This window comes from Danio aesculapii, chromosome 23 (genome assembly GCF_903798145.1).
Source record: "Danio aesculapii chromosome 23, fDanAes4.1, whole genome shotgun sequence".
NCBI lineage: Eukaryota > Metazoa > Chordata > Actinopteri > Cypriniformes > Danionidae > Danio > Danio aesculapii.
The window spans coordinates 13,899,403-13,907,138 of NC_079457.1; the positions used below are offsets into that span (position 1 = coordinate 13,899,403).

The window sequence follows — 7,736 nt, forward strand, 5'->3', positions numbered from 1 at the left end:
TCAATTAACTCTTTCACAGTCCTCCGTTACTCGGGCAACGGATAATCCTGCCGCGACAGATCCAATGCGCTGGTTTCTCTCACCCGGATTAGACCTAATCCTGAATGAAAACCAACTCACAAAGCGAGCTCCAAATCAAACCCGCTTTTTGCCCAAAAGCAGCCAAGCAAAGATCACCAGCAGCCAAATTTACAAAGCAAAGGTCCTGATCTATAATGCCAGAATGAACCGCAAGTGGAAACCGTTGAGATGATGAGGTCAACTATCTAAATCCATTCTGGCTGCATTAAAGGTTGAACATTACCAAGAGAGATCAATACACGCCGTCTTTTTAATGAGATATTAATTAAGAGGCGACTGAACACCAGGACCTTGACTTAACAAGCTCAATGCTCTTATTAAAAGCAATTCAATTTCATGAAATATTGCATCTATCAATCTATCAAGAGCAAGCTTTATCTATCTATTGATCTGCTGAAACTAATTTATGGAGTGTTGTATAGTATGCCATAAACTGCGCATAGTATAAATTTTCTACAAATAAAAAAAGCACACGGCTATACAGTACTGTATATGGCTACTGCTAACCCCTTAAAGCGTCTGTAGTCCTCGGAGAGGGACGTCCCCCTGGGCCCCATCACTTTTAGTCTTACTTACACGGCCAGTCTGGAGATCTTGCATTATTTAACTGGCTTTCAGTACACAAACCACAACTGCCTGAGGAAGTGCTTCAGCGGCAGTATCCAAGGAGAGACGACGGCCAAATGAAATGAACCAGACAGTAAATAGTCTATTATTGAGTTCACACTGCTTATACCATACGGAGGAATCACAAACAGCGAACCTTAACAGACCACTGCGAGCTGAAAGGTTGGAAACGTATCTTGCACACACAGCCTAGCTTTACTTATATACACATGCAAAGCCTTATAAACACATGAGACTCTTCTGATTACGGACTTCACATTACCTGTAGCCAAGCTCCCAGGGATGCTTTCATCAAAAAGGGTAAATAAGCGCACGATTCAAACAAGACCTGAAGCGATCTGTTGTGATGGACGCATTTAAATACAGCAAAAAGAAATTTTGGCTTCGAGATGCTCCCAGCCTGTGACTTCCATTACAAGAGCCCTAAAGCTCTTCCCGATACAAAACAGGCAAACGAAAAGGAAAAACACCACGGCACCAGTTAATAACACCCTTAACAGCTGGTTTGGCATCAGTGAAACCTACCCTATGCTTAACATAATACACTGTGAGTGCCATGACAATGCTATCCAGGATCAGTTGTAGGGGCCATAGAAAACTCCACAGAGGGTGGTGGTAAAGCTGTAGTCTGCAGGCAGATGGCAGATAGCATTGATCGGATCCAAGTCCCGATAAGGCCGAGGGATAGATGCGCTGTCCTGGAAACTAGAAAGGAGAGGCGAGTGGAAAGGTCCCCCACACCCCGTCCCAAAAGAGAAATCCACACCACTGACGGGTATTGATGTACATTAACAGTCCCAGACGTTGTAATTTAATTCTAACAGCGTGTATCACTAATAATGCTAACTGATGTAATGTTCAATATGCGTTAAGAGGTCAAGGGCTGACCCAAGATGGGCGAAGGCTACAAAAGCTCATTTGAGAGTCCTTCACACTTTCATTCACAATGGTATGCAACCTAACAATGAGGTCAAAGGTCACACTTGGTATTTCTATCATGACTCGAATAGCTGAAGTAAACTCCGAGAACTGGGTCAAGGATTAACAGGTTAGTTCTTTTTCTAAAAGGGAAAAACGTGTGGATACACTTTCTTCACCATAAATACATCACTTATCTACGCCTAGGCTTCTGACAATATCGAATTTTCTTGTTGCGATTAATTGCTGAAGCTTTTATAACAGTACTCGATATTATCCTTCCATAAGGAGTATCAGTTATATTTACTCTTTTATTCACCCTCTAAGTACTTCAAGGACAACACAAACACTTCATTGAACACGTATTAAACATCACCTTTTGGGAAGTACACTATATACTGTAGAACTGTAGGTTAACTATGTTTATATTGCTAAACACAACTCCTCGACCTTTTTCATTTTGACATTGAATGTAGTACAGTCAATGAATGATAATTATTGTGAAAAGCACCATATAAATAAACTTGAATTTTATTGAATATCACAATACTAACCTTAAGCTGCAACTTTAACAAGTATAATAACAAAAAATAATTAGTGTATTGCGTTATTGTACATCCATATTTAGAGGAAACAAATGTCTCAACCAAATTAAACAGCAAAATATTTATAAACAGTCTCCTTGGTATATGTTAATTGGTTCAAATTAAACAGTGAGAAAAATTACAGGTACTGTATTAATATTAGTTTTAAAAAATACAAAATTTAATTACTTATTAACTCCTAATTACCAATAAAATAAAGCAAATACGACTTGTAGTCGGATTATGACTATGACTTTAACACTTGTCTTTACATAAAAAATTTCAGGTCAAATTTTAACCAGCTTAGGTTAAAAGAAGCTTTTGTAGTTTTCATCATGAGTTTAGTTAAATTAACTAATGTTAACTATTGGAGCCTTACTGCAGTTTTAATGTGTACAATCAACAGATTCAGCATGTAGCAAGATTTACATGTGAAAATGATCACTATTAAGCTAACCAAATAATTCCCTAAGTAATTGGTGCTGATATAAACACTACTGCAAATACAATGTTGTGACTCTTCTTTAAAAAGTAAGTTTAAATAATAAATATTTAATCACAGCAGGGCTGCACAATATTAAAATATATTAATACGTTGCAATAAATACAAAATCACCAGATGACTTGAAAAGCTTTTTTTGTTGTTGAAAGATTTCAGAATTTTAGGTTGATTACTACTAGTATTATTCAGCCTGATCTCATGAGGAAATGTAATTATTTTACGTTTTTTCAGTTTAGTAGCTAATTCGTACAAATTCATATGAGTTCAGTCATACAAAAATGTATGATTTTAAAAAGGAAAGCCCACTCCTAAACCTAACCATCATTCAGGGATGAACAAATCGTACTAAACTGTAAGAATGACATCGTACGAATTCATACGAATTAGCCACTAAATCAAAAAGTTACGAAATGTCGTGAGACCAAATTACAAGCACAGGTAAATACAAAAGAGTAAAGATGCAAATGAAATAAAGGCGTTAAGGCCTTTTATGATTTTCTTCATATAGCATTTAGACACAGAACGATGCTATCGCACATCGCTATGTTTCACATTAGACATTGTACGATGCCAAATTGGTCGGCATCGCCCAACCCTACTGTACAGTCTTCATCGTATAAATAATCTTTTTAATCTAAAGCTTCAAAATTAATAATTTCTTGTGCTTTCATTCTCTCTTGAAATGCTTAATAATAATCTCAGGTCACAAAATATGCAAATGATAAACTTTCACTACATTATGAATAAACTTTGCAATGATGTGTCCTGATCAACTATAATCATGACTGGATATTGCACATGCTACTGTACGATGTGACTATTGCAGATTGCGATAACGATGCCGAAACAATATATTGTGCAGCCCTAATTCACAGTATTTAGAAGTGCCAGGATATCAATTTTGTTCATTATCATGGTATATTGAAATACTGAACATCAGCATATGTTTATTCCCAGAGGAATTAAGTATGTAATATCATACAGCATTTGAATATACAGCTGACTCATCTTTTCGGGAATGAGATACTCTGTTGGTCATGGTCAAGCTTCAGTGGTCACCAAAGAAAGCAGCTAATCTCACAAGCGGCCCCATACGTTGACAGCAGAACAAGAAATACAGCAGCTCTAAACAAAGGAATGCAAATGGCTTTTTTATCCTCCTAAATCAGCTGCTAGCTCTTTTATTTCAGTGAGTGGTGGAAAAGAAAGAGGACTGGAAAACACAAGAAGAATGAGAGCTCATCATTGCTGTCCTGACATCATGAGTGGCACTGATCCTACACTGAGGTTCCCAGCTGAGACCTCCAGTCTGTTGTGGGAGCGGGAAAAGCTGCATCTCCTCTGGACGACGGCCATGACAAACAAAACATGGTCTGACCCTTCAATCTCCAAACCCCGCTCAAGCCAAAGCACTATTTATACGCACTCAATAACTCAGTAAAAGGAAATGTTAATGAATTTGATGCAGCATCGCTCTTTGCACGTACCAAGGCACTAAAAATATACAACACAGTAGACCTGCTAATAAGACTGATCACATAAAAAAAATGAAAAACTAATCTCTATTCCTGTCAGATTTCTATGGCGTCTAAATATCACACGCTTTCTCAGAGGGATAACCATCTGCCAGCCTTCGGTGTGCACTTATATAAACGTACATAGTAGAAGAAAAGTGAAGACAGAAACAATTTTATTATCGCTTCCTCTGATCTGATACAGTCAGCTTCAAAACACTTCAGGCCTGACTGCCTTTATTGTATTAGTTTGACGTCTCCGCAGATTTGAGGTGCAGAAAGAGCTGATAATGGATTGGAAGAGTAAATTAAATAAACTTTTGTTTTATGATAAACTCAATCAAAAAGATATCATTGTCTGTCCTAGAAGTGATATTGAAGGAAACTAAAAAGACAAGTAATGAGAAAGTCGTCTTTTCAAGAAAAGTAAAACATGAAACATCAAACTGGTAGCTAAAGCGGAAGAATGTGAAGAAGAGATGCTTGTGGGCAAGATTTTGAATAGAATTTTCAGTGTACAGAAGGTTATTTACCACCACTGGCAATAACTCAAATGTCTAAAGTTTTTTTCTAAAGTATTTTGCTTTCAAGAACCTACTTTAGTCTCATTTGAACATTCTGTCCTTCCAATAACTATTTTTAGAACTTGCTTGGTAAACAGTAAATATTAAAACCACTATTGGTCAATGGGGTTCAACACACAGTTGCAGTGCTACAGCAATTAAGTCATAAAACATGAATAAAAAATTAACCAATCATTCTCTGGTAATATTCCCAGCAATAAGCCACAAACTGTGACAGCTAGCCGCAGTCTTCTCATTTATAAATGCCATGCAAGCTTGTGACTCGAACTCTGACGTCCTGTAAACGCCACAGATGTTACAAGCGTGGAAAACGGCGCCAAAAGAGTCTACACGCAACGCCTCATGTAAAGTGGGCACGGAGCTTTAATAAAGCCCACTCCACACCGACAGAAAGACACAAGAGGAGGCTGGCACTGACAAGCTCGAAGGTGAGGATGTCAGGGATATTTAAAACATCCGTCAATCACAGCAAAGGCCGAGTGCGCCGAACAGAACCACTCAAAGTGAGATTAATTCTGACATGGCGCACTTCGTTTCCCACTGAGGTGAACTGCTTTGACATAAAGGTGGACATTTAAGCCTGTAACGTTGAGATTGATACTGTAGCATCACTTCATAACACAAACTCCACCAAACAACCAGAAACTCTATTGGTAAGATTAGGATGCTAACTAAGTGGTTTATTTGGGGAAAACAAATTAGTTCGTTAGTTGTATTGTTTATATAAGAAAAAAGGGGGCGGGTGTCTAATTCAAGAAAACTCTACAGTGAATCCAAAACACAGTCAGATCAGTCAACAGAATGGCTGGTTATTTAAATAAATCGAGAACTAATGAGTATGCTAATATACATGAATAGCCTACATGTTATATATTAACATTATGGTTCACTTAATGCAGCACTTTCTGCTGACAGAAAGTCTGTAAACAAACGACTGAACGCGGATAACCTTTCATATACGTTTTGTTTAAACATTCTTCTCACCATTTGTCAACAGATTGCTGTAGGCATAACGCATTCTTATTTACAAATATTGCTTTATCAAAACTAACCTGATAAATGAAGCCTAGTAGACTGTGGATCCGATAGAAAACAGTTAAGAAAATGGTTAAAACCCTCAGAATTTCCATCGCTACAAAATAACCATAAACGGAGCTTTAAGAATTTATCAAAAGAGAAACATGACTATTGTCTAGCGGTTCTGCTCATAATGTATGCTTTTTATACAAACAACAGGTTTTTCACAAGCATGGAATAGGATGTTTACACAAAACATGTAACTTTTGAACAGAAGACGAGCACTCGCAGTTAGAAAATCTTCAGATACGTGTGCTAAATGCTGACTGAGTGGTTGAAGTCAACCTTTAAACGACTAAATGTCGATAACTGTTCGTGGTTATATTTTGAGCTCTCTGTTCAACACTTTCCTTTCAATAAAAAATGCATTCATGCCAGCGTGGAGCTGATTCGTGTGAAAAACCAATTCAGTGCCGAATCCTCCGTAGATGGACAAGCCAGAAAGCTTAAAAATGCAATCTTTCAGTTCACTCACTACAAGCACACACATATCTGGTCACTTCTTTGTTCTTAAAAAAGCGCAACAACGTTCAAGTACAAAGCAGACTTTACTGACATCCTCAGTGAATAAACCAGAGCATCTCGTCCATACAAAACATAAACATACAAACAGAATCTTCGACTATCTAACAGCTGCCCGCCTAACAAAAAAGGCAAAGCCTTTTCCACAAAAGAGGTCATTTAATCGCTATAAAAGTAGTATAATATAAGATTTTATAATTTGATAGAAGTTTAAATGTGAATGCCATAAGCACATACTCCACGCGTTGAATTGCAAATGAGAAATTGGTCTAAATTTCTGCCTCTCCAATGCAAGCCCGACCGTTCTAACCCACATCCAATTTTGTGAATTCCCGGTTGAATCAGTCTTGGCGAGATTTTACAGACAGCCAACCCACATAACTGTCACACTAATACTGACAATCCAATAGCCAAATAACTGAACAATTGAGAGGTGCTGGACAGAGCCTGGTTTATACATCTAAAACAAATCCAACACCCCTCCCTAGCAGTTAAGCTTATCCCTAAAAGTGTGAAATGCAGTGGTACGCTGAGCTATCCAGCAAAAGCATCGCTTACATTCTGCATATTCCCAGAGAACGCCCCTGTACCCAAATAACCTGCATGTTACTTATTTCAGTAATTAAACCACAGGGAATCTAACCAACTTAGTCATCCACAATTGCTGCTCTGCGCAGACATCAGCTTGTTTAATGCGTCAGTTAATAGACGCCGAGGTGTCAAACCGCATATAAAATGACCACATCGCACTCCTCGGCTGCTCGAGACGCAATCAAATATCAATACATTCACGGTGAACGCAGAAGAAAACAGCGCGCGACGCACATCTGATCGCCAAAAAACTGCATTTTCCTCCAGACAAAACTGCATGGAAAAGTAGCGCCTGTGCGTAAAGAGCCGAGGATACTCACTTGTGCTCTTGATGCCTTGGTTTACTATCCTCGCCATGCGTAAAATCTCAAACTTGAGTACATTTCCTCGGCAGCAGTGTGTAAAGCTCCGCGTGCACTTTCCTAGTGTGAAGTCTCAGTACGGCATGAATGAGGAGGAATGCAGTCCGCGCGCCCTCATCGAGACGCAGCCTCGTTTTGAGTCTCCGGGAACGCAACGCTCTGCCAGAGTCGAATATTTCGCGCAGCGGCCAGGCGGCGACATTGAGCGCGCTTCGAGCCTTTATGGTGAAATATACAGTTAGTCTGTAGTCTTAAATACCGGTCCGTTGCACCACCTGTCGATGTATCTATGCACATTTATTACAATCACAGAGACGATGGTTTGTTTGTCTTTTGCGTGCGCCAGCCAAGCATAAAGATATGCATAAAACAGC

At 38.7% G+C, this 7,736-nt stretch overlaps 1 protein-coding gene across 1 annotated transcript in view; it reads right to left on the reverse strand.

Moving 5' to 3' along the window:
• plxna1a (plexin A1a) overlaps positions 1 to 7,489 on the reverse strand; it is a 454,670-nt gene extending 447,181 nt beyond the window's left edge. Inside the window, exon 1 of the mRNA XM_056449070.1 lies at positions 7,321 to 7,489. The gene's annotated coding sequence lies outside the window, so the exon portion shown is untranslated. The remainder of the gene's footprint in view (positions 1 to 7,320) is intronic.
• Between the last annotated feature and the right edge of the window lie 247 nt (positions 7,490 to 7,736).